Source organism: Siniperca chuatsi, linkage group LG15 (assembly GCF_020085105.1).
Source record: "Siniperca chuatsi isolate FFG_IHB_CAS linkage group LG15, ASM2008510v1, whole genome shotgun sequence".
Taxonomy (NCBI): domain Eukaryota; kingdom Metazoa; phylum Chordata; class Actinopteri; order Centrarchiformes; family Sinipercidae; genus Siniperca; species Siniperca chuatsi.
The window spans coordinates 24,451,999-24,471,854 of NC_058056.1; the positions used below are offsets into that span (position 1 = coordinate 24,451,999).

General features: G+C 39.1%; 1 protein-coding gene and 1 long non-coding RNA gene across 4 annotated transcripts in view; one reads left to right on the forward strand and one right to left on the reverse strand.

The window, feature by feature from the left end:
• The window catches only part of gfra4a (GDNF family receptor alpha 4a), a 253,425-nt gene that overhangs the window by 56,056 nt on the left and 177,513 nt on the right, over positions 1-19,856 (forward strand). The gene's annotated exons all lie outside the window — the stretch shown is intronic.
• Positions 1,076-9,744, reverse strand: LOC122862398. The gene is made up of 4 exons (XR_006374693.1): positions 9,050-9,744; positions 8,393-8,419; positions 6,776-6,826; positions 1,076-1,476 (listed from the first exon to the last, which is right to left on the reverse strand). It is a non-coding gene; the product is annotated as an uncharacterized LOC122862398 (long non-coding RNA).

Below are 19,856 nucleotides of genomic sequence, written 5' to 3' on the forward strand. Positions count from 1 at the left end.
CACACTGTGTACTGTGGATGTGCTTGTCTCTCACACATGCACATAAAACCAGACATACACACAAGCCGACATATAAACAGGTACATGCATCGTACCAGCACGCATGCACGCACAAAAACAGGTTTACACACACAGATGCAGTCACAGCACAAATGCAAATCATATTCGCATGCATGCTCAGAGACAGTCAAAAAGGGACAGACGGTTATACACACACATATCAACCTTCACCCAGCAAGCACTTGACAGTGATGCGCAGCAGGTGGCCGAGTTCAACACCCACAAAAATCGGCACAAAATGCTGATAATATTACACTTTTATAAATGATATTAAACCAATCAGGAAATTAAGTTAAATTGAAATCCAAAAGATAATAAAGTTCCAATTTTGCAAATGATGCAGCAGGTAACAGCTGTGAAAGGCCACAGATGCCGTCTCCTCTTATTTTGGTAATATGTTTGCACAGGTTTTTAATATTGATGCATGTTTTGTTGTACAGTATTTCAGTTAAAATCTCAATACATTGGACAAACTGCAAAACTGAAGTCTTAACAAGACATTTTTAGGATTCAGTAAAAGGCTAAATGCCATGTTACGGCAGTTTTTGCAGAGTAGGGTGCAGTGCAAAACTAATTCATGAATATATGAAGAACTAATTCCAAAATGAGATAGTGAATTGATTGGCTTTTTTGAGAAGCAAGAGCTGTATTTAGCTACAATTTTAAGGAAGAAAACTTATATTAAGTAGAAACTAATGAAATGGAAAGGTTGCTATTTTATAGTATTTCAAATTCAAAGATTATGTTTTTTTAAATGCATTTTTCACATCTTCAAGCTACTTGCTTAAAATTCATCAACCTGTAAGACCCATAATGAGTTTCCATTTCACATAAGCAATTGCTGTAGACGTGCCATCATTCTCAAGAAATTTTTATCTGGAGTCAGAAAATAATAATGCAACTGACATTAAACTTAAAGAGTCATAAAGTGCCTTGCAGACAACAAAGCATTAATAAATGAAAAAAAGCAATAAGAAACATAATAAAAAAAACAAGCAAACACAGGACACCTGAAAGGCAAAAACATATAAATGTCTGTGTGGAAAAATATGCTGTAGGAGGTGATTTCCAGACTCTGAAAACAACTCCCCCCATGCAGTTAGAAGTGGGTTTGATTGATAAATTGTATGTAAATGTATGCAATGTTCATTATTTACCGGGTTAATGATGAAACAAAACAAACAATTAGAGCAACAATATTATTTTAAAAGTCTGTCTCAAAAAATAGCTTGTAAGAGGTGAATTCCAGAGTCAGCAAACAGCTCCACTTTGCAGTTACAACATGATGTGATTGATATCTCATGCAAATATATGCAAGGTTCATAATGTGGCCGGTTAATGACAACCAGCGTTTGCATTAATGTCTCACTTCTCCGTCGGGGCAACATCCGTGTTGAAGGTGAAAGGTAACGTCTCCTTGGGGAGGAAGGTGAGGGAGAAGGTTATTAGATTAGTGTGAGAGAAGTGTTTCACCAATGGTCCCCGCAGGGCAAAGTGATTGAGCTCTGAAGACAGATTGTATGCAATTACAGTCCATTTGTTCCAGCCTGGCCTCCCCTCCCGTTAGAGAACACCTGGTAATGGAACTGGCTAGCTGGGTTTTGTCTGGCTCCTATTGTCTTTGACTTGCCTCTTCTTTCCCCTTCTCGCCCTCTTCTTTCCCCTTCTCTTTCCATCTGTATCTCTATCGCCCTCCTCTCTTGTCTCCCTTTTCTCTCATGATCAGAATCACTTTATCCTCCAAGTTCAATAAATACACTAGATCTCTCATTCTTTAATTTCTTTCTTTACCTCTACTTCTATATATCTTTATCTTCCCTCCTCTGGTCCTCCCACCCTTTACTCTCCTTCCTGTCCTTTTTATGTTTCTTTCTCCTTTCTGTCTGGCCGAGGCAATTATATGCTTCCCAGCTTCTAACTAAAGGCCTTTCCTTTTTGAAAGCAAGAACCCCCCCTCCCCATTATCCCACTTGGCCTCCTCCAAAGGACCCAGTGGAGTCCGTCACTTGCAGGATATATCGAGTGGAACTTAATTTATTACTTAATTAGATGAAGCTTGTGACACCAACAAATGCAGAGGGTCCTCACATGCAGTGCAAAGGGACATAGAAAAACATAATAATGACATATCACTCTACAAATACAAATTCAGTCAACAATTTCATGTGCCAAATGACCGTGTAACCTCTGTCTTTTCTCCACTTTCTCACACCCTTTCCTCCTCTTCTTTTTTTTTCTGTCTGGCCAAGGCAATTATATGCTTTGCAGCTCATTGCTAAAACTTTCCTTTAAGCAGTAAACCTTCCCTCCCTCCTTGTCTTTCTTTGCCCCCTCCAAAGCAGTTCCACTTTCTGCCTCGCTCATAACCCCCTGGTCCCTGAGGAGGCACTCACCTGGGTGCACCCTTAAAAGATTCAGAGTCGAGCGCAATTAGATGGCAGTACAGTGTTTCCCCTAGGTGTTGAAGTGTGTGGGTTTTATTTTGCGGTGCCGGAAGATATTTAGCGCGTCTGCTGACACGAGAAAAGCTTTAGACACATTTGTACACAGTTGTAGATGTCAAATTACATTTAATAAAATGCTTAGTTTAGTTAATCAAATCATAACCGAAAACTAACGTTAAATTCATTAATAAACCGTGAATTTGATCCGATATTTGGTACTGACATTTCTACCCCGGGACCACTGCCAATACGCCCACAAGCGGGGATATTTGGACAGCTAATTGATGTAACGTTATGGTGAGCTCATCGCTTTCTGTGTGTGTGAGCTGGCACAGTGGGGAATTTTATATTTTCGGATAATAGAGTTTAGTGGTCCTTAAGATATCTGATCCTTTTGACAAATCCCTTCTATCTCTCTGACAATGCAGTTAGCTCAAGGGTGTAACATTGGTTTGAAAAGTTGGGGGTCTGGGGGTCCTCCCCCAGAAAATACCTAGAAAATACCATTTTGCTTTTATCATATTCTCAGCAACACATTATGATTAAGATGGCTATCATGCTTAGTTGAATCATTCTGCCAGAAAAGTGGTAAATATACATTAGAAAATGCTGTCTTACTCTGTGCATGTTCCACCCATAACCCTACTGAACATCACATGCTGTGGTATTCAATTAGGGATATAAGCTATACTCTGAAGAATAGGACTGGTAGAGCTATGGCACATTATTTATGGCAGATAATGTTTCCTTTTCATTAACAAACTCACGTCTCCTTTATTTCTTTTAAAGAAAAGCATCAAACTTGCTGTTGTTGGCGACGCTTCATTTTTCTATTGCAAAACTCTACCAGTAACGTTACCAATGTTACCATTGTTACCAAATTACCATTGCCACTCACAGTTTGAGACTGGGTCCACTTGATTACTATCCCAGCGAATGCTGGTGTCGCACCAGCGGGGCTGAGTTTGCCATCAAATTTCTGTGAAATAAGCACATTGGCGACCCGGCAACATACGCTGAGGTAGTAGACTAATCAAGTGGACCCAACGTTAGAATATCGGATGCTAGAGCGCTACCACAGCGTTTCGTTGGATTAAAAAAAAAGTGGGGGGGACAAAAACGGGATTTCAAAAAGTCGATGTCCCTTGTGGATGTTACGCCGTTGAATAGCTAACAGACTTTCCATAAAGACAAAGAGGGTACCCCCTTTGATAAAGAGGAGTGGCCTACCTTTAAGCTGTTCTTTGTTGTCTCTACGTCTTCACTGAACTTCGTTGTAATAGGTAGGTAGCAAGAACGGCAGTGGAGCTTTCGTTGCAGCCAACTGCACTTTTGAACAACCAATAACTGTGTTAAACGGTAGCAATGTCTGAGGGTGTTCGATTTATAATCCTCGCTCGTCCCAGACTCTGGCTGCTTAAAGTAGAGATAGTGAGTTTATTGCGTTTGGGGAGATTTTTATATAGCAGCAACGCTAATCTTTTAGCTGTGCCGCTGCTGAATACATATAGGGTGCAGTACTTTTGTAAACAAATGCAGTGTGGCCTTACATACAGTGCAAAGGAGAGTGCAAGTTTGAATATTGACATCTTGGTGACATTAATCATCGTTCATGTGCAGCATGATATTTATGTGAACAGGCAGTCTGAATATTTTCTCTTTTATGGGATTATTTCTCGCGAAACATCTGCTCAGAATTCTCCTCTGCTCTTGCATTTTTTTTTTTGTGCAATAACTCTGTCAAAATCCACCAACCAAGAATACCAGGTGTAGTGTTGACCAATGAAATGATCCCTGCCTCATTGTGGGTGCGTTCGCTTTACTTCTTATATATAGGTAATCTGTGAAGGTCCGCGTTGAATTTTGGGTGACATTTACACCGCCATGTTATGAAGATCCCGCTGCTGTTTTCTTCAAGTAAATACTGCTAACATTATTTACTATATATCATTATGCGATTATATATGTCACATAATGTTAATTAGTTTGTATTTATGCCTAAACTCTCTAAACATACACTCTACGTTTTACAGTGTTGATCCTCTGACATGACTGCACACCTATGACGATGGCTTTCACAAGTTCACCTGGAACTCCCAAACGGTAATTAAGGCTCTATCTCTCTGTCCTTGTTTGTTCACATAGAGCCTAAAGTTAGCTAGCTGTCAGCAAACGTTAGCGCTTGTTCTAGCGGACCTTTGCCAGACAAACATCAGTTAAAAGTTAATTTTAACCAGCTCGGTTCTATGTGAGAAAACAACGGCAGAGAGAAACAGACTTACTTGCTGTTTTGAGAGTTCCCGGTGAACTCGTGGAGGCCATTGCTGTAGGTTTGCGGTGATGTCAGAGGCTTCTGAGCAGACGAGAGAATGGCTGGTTCAGGAAGAGTGACGTTCTCTACTTAGTATGCAGATTATATGTAAATCATGCTCTCCTTGCCCCCTCCCCTCAGACCCCTCCACGCCAAAATGGTGACAGAAAGTTGAAACAGAAAAACGGTGACACTGGAAAAAAAAATGACAGCGTAAAAAAAACAGACGAAACATTAAGAAACAGACATTAAGAAAAATTTTGAACATTGTCATTGAAAAAACAGATCAGAATGCAAAAAAATATCTGTCAAATTAAATACACTTGTCTTTTTTTTTTTTTTTCAGTGCCAATACTTGTTTCAATGCTAATACAACTTTTTCCAATACAAGAGTTCCAATACCAATGTTTCCTTTTTAAGTTCAGGTTTTGTTTCCAATGCCAAATTTTATTTTCGATGCCAAATTTTCAAGTCCCTGTTCTGGCTCCATACACTTTGCTCTCCATACCTCCTTAGCCTGCTCCAAAGAACCTTACAGAGTCTTCGGTTCATGCTCTCAAGATATCGAGTGGAACCTAATTCAATTAACCAAGTGACATAAACGAATGCAGCGGGAGCCCATATATGGTGCAGAGGGCCAGTACAAGACCTGTTCCTGTACATTGTGAAATGATGTGTACAGCTTCTCTTTGATTCTCATGTTCTTTCTCACACTCTTGCTCTTACTTTATCTTTCAGTCTGACTGCAGCAATTACCTCCTATTCTAGCTCTTTGCTAAAGCCCTTTTTTCTCATCAGCAATTCCACAATTCCCTCTTTCCTCCTCCTTTGGCACCTCCAAAGCAGCCCTGTTCTTTCCTCATTCAGTACCTCTTGGCCCTCTCTGAAGGACCCTACGGAGTGTGTCTCTTGGGTGTACTACTGAGTGGAGCATGAACTTTCCACAGGCTTAGCGGATGTCACAGATCACACTGCTTCTTCAGTTTTAGGAGGACAGGTGCTGTCAGAGTGGTACCATCAGAGGTATTTAGCTTCAGATTTCATGTTGTTTCTTTAATGGTGTGTTTTAACAGAAGCACCAGAATCATGTGATTGTCTGAACATGGTGATGAAATGGAGGACTGAGGGGAAAAATATAACCTGTCAAAGATGAACTGTTGCATACCACACACACACTTCCCAGACACTTATATTTCCATCCATACATTTTAGTATTGACAACCTCATCCATCACATCAGATGCAATTCTGAGAGTAGCTTGGTGGTTTTGGTATTATCAAACTTTCACTGTAGTCCTTTATGCATTATCTGAGGATTCACACATACAACGAACCTGTTCTTTTTTTTTTTTTTCCTATTTCACCTTTTCTCATTTCAAAACTGACAGGGTGGGGACAACTGATTGGACCAAGCTGGAGGGAGTCTGTCTGCTTTCTGATCTAGTCATTGCCCATTACTGCAAGACAGCAGTGTTTTGAGCTAAATGCTAACATCAGTATGCCAACATGCTCACAATGCCAATACTAGCTTGCAGATGTTTACTTGCAGGTATAATGTCTAACATGTTAACAATCTGAGTTTAGTGTGTTAGCATGCTAATATTTGCTAATTAACGCTAAACACAAAGTGCCAGTCCATCAATTAGATGTTAAGATATTTTTCTGGATAAGTGAAAATGTTCACCTGCTGGTGGTGCTAGAGGAAAAGTCAGGGGATGTCGAAGATCATTAGGAATACAGCGTCTGGGGACCATGAATGTCTGTACTGAATTTCATGGCAATCCATCCAATAGTTACATAGTGGTGGCCTGGCTGACCAGCCGACATTGCCATCCCTGGAGCCATGCCTTTAGCATAGCTAAAAAAAATGCTAGTCCAAAACCCAAAGAATTATTTTATAATCCAGTTCATTTAGTACAGAGCCAAAACTTGTTCACCTCACTCTTACAAAGTTCACTTACCTCCAGCACTGTCTTCAGAGTTTACTGTCCTTGTACTGTCTTCTTCCAGCACTTCATCCAGCATTTCATCCAAAAAAGAAAGTCCAGTGACACAGTGACAGGGCTGTAATCATATCTTCCTATAGTTTTGCGTGTTGTTGCCTGTATTTACATGCTGACTATCCAGACAAAACAAATCTGTGTACATTGGTGGAAATAAGTTGTTAAAAGTTCAGTGTTCAGTCTCTGTAGGTTTCAGAAATCTTTTCAATAATCAAAGGTCTTTTCCCAGCTTAATTTTCTTTCTGTCCTTCTCTTAATAATTCCCCCATTTCCTCCCCTTCCTTTCTTGTCTTTCCACATAGGCCTACATACTGTAGGCTCATATACTCAGTCTACTTGTGCTGCCCATCTCTTCTACCACACTACATTTTTCTCTCTAAACACCTGCTCTCTGTTGGTTTTTCAATTTCTCTGTCCTCCCCATCTTTCTTTATTATGGACTCTGCAACATAACTCTCTCTCCTGATCTTTCTTCCATTCTCTTCTCTCTCACTATCGTACCATTCCTAGAATATACTGGGTCTCTCAATTAATTTGTTAAACTAATAATCTGACATTTTCACACAAATGTCCATTTTCCCCTCTGAGAAACTGAATGAACTGATTCAGCCTGTATACCTAATTCATCAAGTGCAAATGTTTATGACCTAAACTAATTTCCCATCATCCTCAGCTGTACTTTGTGTTAAGTGTTAACAAGCAAATGTTAGCATGCTAACATGCTAAATTAAGATGTGTTAGTGATAAGCTTAAAGCACTCATAGAAATGTCTTGGCTGCAGACCCTTTAAATGCTTGGTTGTAAAAGTCTTTTCTGGGTGCAAATTTTTGCAACACAGTAAGTCATGCATGTTTATTTTTAGTTTGTTTGGAAGAAACTAATTCATTTTCTGGGAACCTTTGAATGTCCATACATAATTTTTGCCAATCCATCCAGTAGATTTTGAGATATTACACTGGATAGTAGAAAACGTTGACATGCTGATGGCGCCATATGAAAGTTCAAGCAATCGCCAAAGTCAGCAGGATTCATCCTCTGGGCAGCATGAATGTCTGTATGCCATTTGGCAATCCATCCAATATACAGTGGTGTGAAAAATGTTTGCCCCCTTCCTGATTTCTTATTTTTTCATCTGCAAAGATGAGCGAGCCAAAATTCCTCCACAGCGCTGTAAAAGACTCATTGCAAGTTATTGGAAACGCTTGATTGCAGTTGTTGCTGCTAAGGGAGGCCCAACCAGTTATTAGGTTTAGGGGGCAATCGCTATTTCACACAGGGCCGTGTAGGTTTTTTTGTTTTTCCTTAATTACAACCTTCATTTTAAAAATTGCATTTTGTTTGCTTGTGTTATCTTTGACTAATATTTAAATTTGTTTGATGATCTGAAACATTTAAGTGTGACAAACATGCAAAACAATTAAGAAATCAGGAAGGGGGCAAACACTTTTCACACCACTGTATGTCCAGATATTTCAATCTGGACCAAAATTGTGGATGGACCTGCTGATTTAATATTGCTATCCCTAGAGCAACACTGATAGAATAGGTAAAAATGGCAGAGCCACTGGAAGTTACCTTTTCAATACCTCGTTTTCCTTGTTCCTAGCATGACATGAGGAAACACAAAATCATTATCAAAAATGACAAAATCTGTCAGCCTAGCAAAGATATTCTTACAACTTAAATGGCAAACAGCAGTATAATGTAGGCAGGTTCCTATGTCAATACAATTTCAGCAAATTAAATTTCAAGACAGCAAAATATTCATTCTGTCTTTACTGGTAAGAATTATTTAGATCAAAAGTGAGAAACTGTCGGCACTGTAAAAAGCAGCCTTTTTTTTTTTTTGCTCAAAGATTCCTTCACATTTCCTGTCAAGTCTAACCCTGTTGTACACTAGGTAAAGTTGAGACTGTTATAGGCTGCTAATTTTCCTCATGATGGACCTGTTTACTCTAATTATACTGACACCTCAAATGATTCTTGTAATGATTTATTGATGTTAAATTGCTACATGTACCACCTCATATTATGCAGTCAATTTATTTTTTATGGCTTTCTTTCTCTGCTTGTTTTCTGCCACATACATAAACACATTTATACCTTTTCTTTCATTGGTTAAAGCATGCACATTGTTTTCTTTTAACCTCTCCAGTTCTCACATACTCTATACAGCTGCACTGTCAATATACTCTATAAACATTGGATTTGTCAGCCTCTTAATACACTTACACTTTTTACCACTGTCCTCTGTCGCTGTCATCTCTCTCCCACTGATTTCCTGGTGTGTTTTGATCGGACTGTGTTCGGGATGGGAATCTCCTCCACCACGGGTATAATCAGTCCAGAACAGGGTCCAGGTGCAGCTCGGCGGGAGAACCTCTCCCTCCTCCGGAGACCTGGTGATTACAGGACAATTAAAGTAAACACTAACAGCTGAGCTTCATCCCAAACACAGCCTTTATCAGTCAGCAGCCCGCCTCTCTCTGGGCAAAACTGGGCATTTATCTCCATCTAGACAGACAGACAGACGACCCCTCCGGGCAGCATCCTGCATGGAAATAGCATCACTGTAAACTAGTTCATCTTAAGCTGTTTAATATGGTATTGAGTTGTACTGACTCTTTTCCTTTAAATGTTGAGGAAATTGTAAATGACACTAATTGAGGCAAGAGCATTTCACTTGTTTCAATGGCAAGTATATTTTCCAGGAATGTCCTCAAAATAAGTCATTGTAAAAATAAAACAAGGTTCTGGTGGTATGGCTAATGTAAGTATGATACCAAGGAAATCTCAATTTTCAAAAATAGCTAATTTGTCCTCCTATTTCACTCGTGAGCTATAGTATACAAGGTAAACACATTTCTACCTTTTAACAAGAGTGAACAACAGCTCACAGAAAGCTGGACTTTCATCAGTGACACTCACCCCCGATGGACACTATGAATAGGAAATAGCACGGAGCCGCTGGTTCTGGAACTTTTTTTTTTTCTACTGTAAATTCCCATGTGAATACTTTTACTGGTAACCTCAACAGAGAAACTGGAAAGGACTTTCCTCAAAAACTTTGACTAGTTTAAGATTAAACAAGATAAGGATCAAATCAAGGATAAAATTAGTAGAGAAAAAAGATTAGTCAATCAGTCGATCAACAGAGAATTGTCAACTATTTTGATAATAAATTGTTTCAGGCAATGTCAAACATTCATTGGTTCCAGCTTCTCAAATGTTTGAATTTTCTACTTTTCTTTTTCATATACACGCAGTTGCCAGTTTATTAGGTACACCTAGCTAAAACTCTTCTAATACAACAGTCCTGCAATAAATTCTGCCTTCATGAAGGTTAATAACAGTTGAAACTGTTATAGAAAGGTGTTAACTCAACTGTATGATTTTGCAGAATGAAGCAAAGCACCTCTCTGTATAACGCAGTCCAATTCAACAGCACCACAAGCTACACTGCAACCGATTTTTAAGCTCAGTGATCAGATATTTCCTCTGTAGTTCGCCTTTGGACTCAGATATTTTTCTCACTTATGTGTCCCTCTGATATGTTTTAAGGAACAATCATTTTCTTGAAGCTGTTGTTCTTTGAGATCTTTCAACACTTGAATGGAGATGAAAGTCCACATGAATCATGTACAAACAAACTGCCAGTCACCTATTATGTCTGTGGGGAAAAATAAGTGGAGAATGTGATGGATAAATAACCATTAACCATTTAACACAACGATCACCTAAAAAATGACATCTATTGATTATCCTGTTGTGATGTTTTGCCAACAGCAGCTAAAAGGAAAATTTGATTTCAAGACTGAACATTAGGTTTAATAACAAGTATTTATTGCAGTGTTGGCCTTATGTTTTGTTGCTAATGTAACTCTAATGTAACTCTTGTGAATCATAATGCTGAAATCAAGGCTGCACAAATAAAACATATTATAAAAACCGTCAAGTATTGAGCCTGCCATAAGGCTGCAATTTTCTCACAAAGGAATTTTCTTTCACACCACAGTATTCTGGCGCTCGGCAACTAAACTGCATAAACTGAACCCCCATCTTCCCATTTCAGCCCACCCACACACAATTTCTAGGCGATCTGGAGGCCTACAAAAATGAACAAAAGACAGATTGACCTGAACAGCGATTAATGTGTTTTTTTCCCCCCTTTTTTTTTATTACTGTTGTGCTGCTGTTTGCTTTAACACGGCTCAACAATAGAGCAAGAGCTTAATGTAACAGTTCACCTGAACACATGTTTAGTATTAGTATTACATTGAGATTCTCAGCGGGTTATTCTGATGTTGACCAGCTATCCTGCTGCTGGCCAATCACTTCAAAAAAAAAAGTAATTTAGGTTAATGATGCCTTTCCCGCTCTAACTTTGTGTGTGTGTGTGTGTGTGTGTGTGTTCATACTGTACATGCCTGAATATACTGCATAACCGTGAGGAAAGACAACCTCAAACACAAGGACAACGCACATCCATCCGTTCTTTCTCCTCCTCTGCAGCATGTCATGTTTTTCCCCTCTGCGCCGCACGCTGCCGTGAACTCTGGGAAACAAGTTTCCTGCAGCTGTATATATACTGGTCCTGTGGCAATGTTGCCTGCACACTGCTCAGTGATTGTCACACTGCTGCTTTCTCACAATATGCGATGTTGCACACTGTGTGGCCCGCCGGCTCTTTTCATTGCAGAAAAATCAGAGCATGAAAGTATGTGATTTACTTCCATTTTTTTTGTACAAGAAGAATAGATCCAGTGCTGTGGTTCACTGTTATCTCAGACTGTGTTTATAAAATGATGAGATCCTTGTTTTCTCTTTTATTTACAGAAGGAGAGCAGTGGACAGCTAAACCACTTCATATTTTATAGCTATTCTACACTTAGTCATTGAAATTGAGAGATGCAGCTGTACCGCATGAGCCTCAGGCTACATTCAGATTGACAGTAGCAGCCCTAAACACAGCCCTATAATTCATTTGAATGGGGTCAGTCTGTCAGTGCAGCGGGCGTGCCAATGCAGAAGGCACCAGCAAAACAATGCAGTGCTTGTATACTGTACAGTGGTTTAACTTCTCACCTTGCTGCAGTGATGTACAGGTGTACTCCAGGACCCTGTGACATCACTGTTGGGTGTGGTTACAGGCAGTAGACGATTTAAGGGGGGGATGCAATCCCCCTTGTTAGCAAAATGACCAAAATCCGCCCCCCTTTGTTAACCTGCTCAAAAGATGCTCTGTCACGGCCAAAAAAGCACATGTCTGACGACACCCATCAGTGATGCTGGGTGTGCTCAGAGGTGAAACGAGCCTTAAACGTTCAACCAGAGAGTTTTAGTCGTAACTCTTTAAAGAATCACTCTTTTTCTATACTGCTTGCTTGTAATGTCAGTGATTTTACAACTGTATCTTGTTCTTTCGTTAAGGGCCTCTGGACAAGAGCATCAGTTTAAGGCTTGGCATGTAAATTTAAAGCCCTCACTGTTTCCTTTGAATACCTCATTTTCTTTTTGGTATCCGCTCTGTCTATCACATCTGCATTTGGTACAAACACCGTAGTATGGATTGCTATTTCCTTTGATCACAGTCAACTGGCCAGGCAGGAAAACAAATAGGTTGTTTTGAAATTGACACAGACAAACATTACGGCACAATCAAAGCCGTGATCTAAAGCGTTCTGTTTAATGTCAGCCATTCATGTGCTGATTTTAAATTGCTAACAGCACCACGCTGTGCCAAGTGTCTATAATCAGTGACAATATACAATATTCTGGCCCGTAGGCGAGAGCTCCCTCTCCAATTATGTTTCTCTTGGCCTGAGATTGAATCTATTACTGTGTAATTGCCTCTATCTCGCTAACTAGCACCCCGAGCAGTTCCACAGATTATTCAAACATATGGTGAGTAAATGTTTAGAAGTGCTATTTTAGGATGTTGTTGATAGTGAAGGAGCTGTGTCCTGATGAAGGACTGTCTTATCCCAAATTATTAGCGATGGTGACCCAGCAGTTTCTCCATCTGAGAGTTTATTGGAGTGGAAGGAAAAACTGATTCAGAAAAGTATATGTGAGCATGAAGCTGGGATTGTGAAAAATAGTTTTTAACATTTCCTATAATCTTTTGGTCCCAGGTGGGTGCGGTTCACTGCATCAAGACAAATCAGATAGCATCAGTCAAGCTGTCAGGCACTGAAAAGTAGATTTACTTTAACCTTACTTTCCTATGATAGTCCAGCAGGGTAAAGCCTCTGGATCTCAGACTCTAAGCAGACTGAAACAGACATTAAGAATCAAATATTTATAATTCAACTTAATGCTTTCACCTGCCTGTTTTGCCACGTAGAGTCAGGTATATCACTACCAGGGTTGAATCAGTTTACCTTTCTTTTTAGCTGACCACTTTATTTAAATATCTCAAACTACGGGCCAAACTAACAAGACGTTTGCCACAAATATTCGTTGCCCTCTTGAGGGTGATTCTTAATGCACACCAAATGTCTCCTTCCAAGACGGGGAGTATTTTTTTGGGGGTTGGTCCCGGGTTGGTTTTGGGGCTATCGTGACCGGTTTGGCTCTGACATTAAGGAGGTCAAAGGTTTGGATATTACTATATATATGGACATATACTATTATACTACATATAACATAACCCCGAGTAGCGTAAAGGGCTCAACCCCTTTCTCCTACAAATTAAATTTACTGATATACTATGTTGTGTATATAATTATATACTATTAATTTGAAACCGCAAATATGTTTTGAGAGACCTCATGCCGCTTGAATTCTATTTTTATCAACATAATGAAGAAATGCTTTTAATAAACACAAAATGACAACGTATTTCATTTGTTTTTCCCTACAATATGCGTGCTCAACTTAACCATGGTTAACATTTTTTATGTTTAGGCCCTAAAAGCAGTTGGTTAAGGCTGGAGAAAGATTGTGGTCTTGAATAGGCCTAAATATTGAAAAAGTCAACAGTGACTTGAGGCATGAGACAGGAGGTTAAGTTATTAACATTTAACTGAAAGGGTTGATTTGGTGATGGCTGACTGATTACCTTGCCTACTGATGACCTACATTACATGACTGCACCAATTATTTCAATAGCCTATAAGAGCTCATACATTACATAATTATTGTTATTTTTGCCTAATCACAACCTTTCCTTTCGACCTGGTGGCAAATTTTCCGTGTCCTGGTTCGGAAACCACTGATCTAATGTTTTTGGTGACTTCTTGCCTTCCCCTCTAAATGACCATGATCATGCCAAACTACATACATACAAAACATCTGCCATGTTAAAGCAATAAATTCATAGTACATAAGTCAGCCTTTTGTAGTGCACATGAAAACCACCATATGTTGATCTTTGATTCTGATTTAATGAGTTCACAGCTATGATCACATAGCACCCACATCACATCTGGCAGCATCCTGCTAGTCAACAGTTTTTATTGTTAAATTTGACTGCTGTGACATTCCAGGTTTCGGGCTTTGCATATAGTCACATCAGATCAAAATGTTCAGTTTTAAGCTCATGTTTTTAGATTGTTGCGAAGTGGCTACTGAGTTGTGCTGTTGTAAACTATTACTGTTGTGATATTTTTTTCTATTGGAGATGAGAGGAAATGTTGATTTAGGACACTGAATGCACGTGGTGCCGCAGCGATCTAATAGCTTCAAACACTTACCATTTCACCTATTCATTGACAACAAAATATTAAAGACGCATGATGACGCTATGTAATTAGAGCAAAAATAAATAGATAAATAATTATTGGAAACACATCACTCAGGAAATTAGCTACTTTGTTGTGCACAATGTTGGAGACAATGGGAGAAAATAACTGGCCAATCAGAGCTGAGTATGTAATTATGTGCTTAACACATCTGCAAGCTTCAGGGTCGTGAGAGGCAAGAGGGAGCCTGCTACTTTGAGTCTGTATGTGTGAACACGTCGTTGTAGTCAGGAACTAGATAACTAGTTTTGAAGTGTTGAATATATCTCATGGCCATAAGTTCTTTCAAACCTACTACAGATCACAAAATATGCTAGTGAATAGTTAAAAGATTTCACTGCTTTCAGTTGCAAAACAAGGGTTTTTAAAAATGCATGGCCTCGTGTGCATCATCTTACTGCCTCCTATCTGTTAACAAACCTCTGAAGCTAGCGTTCTGTGTGGAAATGGAGCTGACTGCTGCTGGATGCAGACGTGGGTGTTCCACTGATGTTTGTGACACCTGATTGATTTATTCATCCTCACTGGCTCTGCCTTGCCCAGCAACTACGAACACTGCTGGCTTGATGTGGAGGTTGGGGCCTCGGCGTGACAAATGCAATGCTGCGTTTTGACGAGAACCCTGCTGCTGTTTTAAATTAAAAACCTCAAAACCTAAGTCCTGGGAATTTTCATGTTTACACAGAAAGGTTTCAGTCGTAGTCATCTGGACACTGTTTTCAGAATCAAAAAAAAAATAATGGGACGGGAACTAGAAATTTAAGCTACTCTCCTGATGGCAGGGCTTATGTAACACAGAGTAGCTTAAATATCTAGTTCCCATCCCATTTTTTTGATTCTGAAAACAGTGTCCAGATGACTATGACTGAAACCTTTTCTACGATAGAACACTCCTGGACGAATGAGGGACTACACCGTTTTACACAGAAAGTGAAGTTTTATTTAGTTATTGATAGGATAAGAAAGTGTTATGATCTGTTATTTAACTTTATAAAAATGTCAGTCTAAAAGACTCTTCTGCAAAATTTGTGAACAGTAGACTTTTTAAAGAAGCAAGGATTTCATCTGAGAGCAGTGCACAGCTTGAAGGAGTGCCGCTGATGTGCTTATCAGGCTTCTTGATAGGCTGACAGACCATGTCAAACTAAATCTGGGCTATCACCTTTCTCAACACACAACAAAGGAGAAAGATTCAAAGCAGGCAGCAGGGGTTAAAATCTTCTATGGAGTAACAGACCTGTGTAAAGGCAGGTTCGAATACTTTGTTGTTTAAGACTGATCCGAGAGCTAAGATGGGGGATTTTACCACATCAGGACAATTAAGGCTTCGTTCTCACAGAAAAGCAAGGCAGACTGAAGACACAAGGAGCTTCACAAGAGTTGCACTGAAAAAGTGTGGGAATACACAATTTGATTTCTCGCAACAATGACCACAAGTCCTCCAAATTAAATGACAAAATATGTTGTTTGTTCATGCCCTCTAGAATGACACATAAGTGTTTTCTGATATAAAGCTACTATCGGCAGGACAACATAATTTTTCTGTGGCTTCCAAAACCGTTACAAATCCCTGTTGAAAAGAGAAATCTGTTTTATGATGTGACAACGCTCTGGTTTTGGTTTGGTTTAGGCACAAGAATGACTTGGTTAGGTTTGGCATTGTGGTTTGGGTTATTACTACTCTGTTAATGTTAGGTAACCTTCGTCGTTATGGTGACAATAAACATGGTTAAGGTTGTGGAATGATCGTGGTCCTGGTTTTAAAAAAACAAAAACCAAACTCTGACTGTTGGTTGGAAATGGGAACAGGTCTACCGTGTTATAGTTCAGTGTTTTGTTGAGCCATCCAGCCACCAAGAAGTCGTCTCTATGCAGACTTTGTTACTCTATAATGGCGTCACTTGACTTCTACTTCAACGTAAACTGATGTTGTTTTGGGGCTCTTGCTGAAACAATCAATGCTGTCGTTCTTCTTGGGAAGACGTCTCAGTTTGACCGGTGATGAGTGCTGTGTCTTTCCAGAAGTTCATCTGTTTTCTTGCACTCCTCTACCCCATCGTAACACTAAGTCTTATTCTTCCATTAAAATACATGAAGTTCAACAGCACTGCATGTCTGTGTGAAAAGACGCTTAGATGACATCAGGTATATTTTTACTGATTTTCTGGCAGGATTAAACTAAGCATAATAGCCATCTTAATCATAATGTGTTGCTTTTAAGTAGCTGGGAATACCAATGTTGCGCCCTTGACATGAGTACTTCAAATTTGAAAATCAAATCATCAAGTCATATTCGCTCATATATTTAACCCTCCAGATTCTCCTTAGAGTCTTAAAAACGAGTTCTCTGTCACTGCTCTGTAGCACACAGATTGTTTGTCATTATTTTCACTTGTTCATCTTACAACTTGGGTTTATTTTTGTAGATCCGGCCATCACTTAGTTAGGATAGCATTGCACTCATCAAAGTAATTGCTGAGCTGCAACATCACTAAAGATTTGTCCAATGGAGCAACAAACACATCATACAGGTTGTAAACAAACCCCCAGGTTAGTCAACATTTTATTTGGAAGAGAATACAAAGGTGAACTGTCAAATTATAACTCCAACTTATAACTTTTATTTTATTATAACTGCTGGCTTGTTTACAACCTGTGCTATTGTCTGACTGCTTGTGCTTGTTGCCTTGTTGCACTTTTCTTTTTAGCAGTGTCGCTACAGTTCGAGATCTTGGCAATTACGAAGTTACGAAAAATAAAACCTAAGTTGTAATAAACTGTATTTTTCCTTTAAGAGTACTCCAGTATTGCGTTTCCATAAATTCAGGGACTCGAGACAAATTAAAAACAGAATGGTCAAATTCTATGGAGCATAGTCAGATAAATACTTTTACTTTCAGTCCCTAGTATGGGTCAAGCATGAAAAACCCTGGATCCTACACATTCTACAACACAACTAAATAGCTTCTCTTTGTTAAACCCTCCCTGCCTGGTAAACGTCTAAACGTTCAAATGTCTTTGAAACTCCACACCCCAATTTTTTAACACAGGCTTCCTGTTGGAAATTTGCAATCTCTAAACCCAAACTGAGATAATCCTGATGACATCACTCTGGTTTATTTTCTCAGACCTTAGAAAGCTCATTCAGAGCCACAGATGACATAATGCAACTGTTTTCAAAGACTGAGTAGTACTCCCCATGGCTAATGAAATGATCTTGATGTGTAAAATCAGTGAAATACCCCATTAATCGCTTTCACAAGTCTGTTTCTACATCTGAAGCTTGCCTAATTCACTGTGTTGAGCTCTCATATATGTGAAACTCCACTGTAAGAAGTTTTGAACCTGTTGAACGTGCTGAGCGCTGGCCTGGTTGCCGCTGATGAAGTAGCAACACGTCTGATTCAATAACAATATTTTTTCTAGAAAAATAGCTTTACTGAAAGGTCCTTGTTTACTGTTATAAATGTGTGAATTTGCCTCAGCAGCATTGTGAAGCTGAAGCGACCCACAGCTGTTTGTGCCTAATGAGGTGTCTAATGTATCTGAGAACAGTCAGGCTTTGTAGTTTGCCAACACAAGGTTTTCATGAATCTTTGTCTCTGACACACAGGAAGTATTGGAAGATGTTGCAAGTAACCAAGTTAAACTTCTGAGGGTGTTACGTTACACGTCAAAGCATTAATCAACTAATTGAAAATGACTGAAAACTGAGATCAAAACATCGGACACACTGTGATGTCAGTTTCACTTTAAAATTGGGCCAAAAATTAAAATAGAGAATAATTATGGGAAAAAAAACATTCACAAGTCGTTTGACTAAACATAGTAATAACGACAATCCGGTTAAGTCACAGTAACACTGCATACGTCTTGTGTGCATAGTCCTACTGGGAATCAAAACCTGTTTCTGTTTCTATATAGAACCAGAAAGAAGGCCTTTTGCTGTCGATATGACAAAATATGAGAGAAAAGGTGTTTAATACAAACATCATCTTTTACAATATATGACAGTTTTCTTTTATTCTCCAGGTACAGTAGGCGGTAATACCCCCAGGAGTATATTTTCAAAGACTCTAGCTATCACTTTGCTCTACAATTTATACAAGGAAGCACAAAGGAAGGAAATATATGGATGAACACTGTCTCAGCTCCCTGTAAAAGCTCTTATTTCATTAGAGGGCCTTGGCTGCTCTTGTCTGGGTTGCACTGCAGGGATCTGCAGGGCTGGTCAGAGCTTACTTGTCATCTGCAACACAGCACAACTTTACTGTCCACCTTTTTACGGATATATATATTTTTTTTAATTCAACCACAATGTGTCGGTAAAGAAAATACGTCTGAAATACAATACATCAATCTGTCAGGCTATAGTAGTCTCAAAGAGACAAACAGAGTTGATACCAGTTTAAAGAGAGGAGTGAGCTACAGTAGGGTTGGGTGATTTGACTATAAATACCATCATTTTTAGCCACTCTAGCAGTGTGGCTCAAGGGATGGCAATGTTGTCAGTCCACCACTTTGGCTCAGACTGAAATATCTCAACAACCTTTTGGATGGCTTGCCATGATATTTGGTACAGATATTTATGATCCCCAGAGGATGAATTCTACTTGTCTTTGGGAATCACATGACTTTTCCTCTAGCTCCACCATGAAGTTCAGATTTGTAGTTTAAAGTAAAATATTTTGACAATTGCAAGGATTGCAGTGAAATTTGTTACAGATATTGAAGGTCCCTAGAGGATGAATTCTAATGACTTTGGTGATTTAAAAAAAAAAAATATTTTTTTTACTTTTCATCTAGGGCCATCATCAGGTCAAAGTTTCAGTTCATCCAATACTGATGACAAATGTCGAGGGGTCGCAGCAAGCTCAAACATGTCTGTAATAACAGCAGGACAGAGAGGAGCAAACACTGTAGAAATTTTTAAACAGCTGAGATTACAACTACAAAAAATAGAAAAAGAGAGTGTTGGTGAGTTTGATGGATATGGACGAAACTTAGTCTTGTTCTATAAAGTTTATAAAAAGTTTACATAAGGTTGCTATGCCTATTTTACAGGAAATTGGAGTATTTTCAATAGGCAGCTAGTTTGGTTAGCCAGCAAGTTGCCCCAGAAGTTGGTCCCTATGCACTTAGCTACAATGAGTAATCCAGGGGGCTAATTTCTCTGTGAAATTATTTATGGAAAACAAGTTTATACCATGATAGGGGATTGTATCCATATTAGTCACCTTATACCACACACTCATAACTTCATTGCAGTCTTTTAATTTTTTTTAATTTATCGG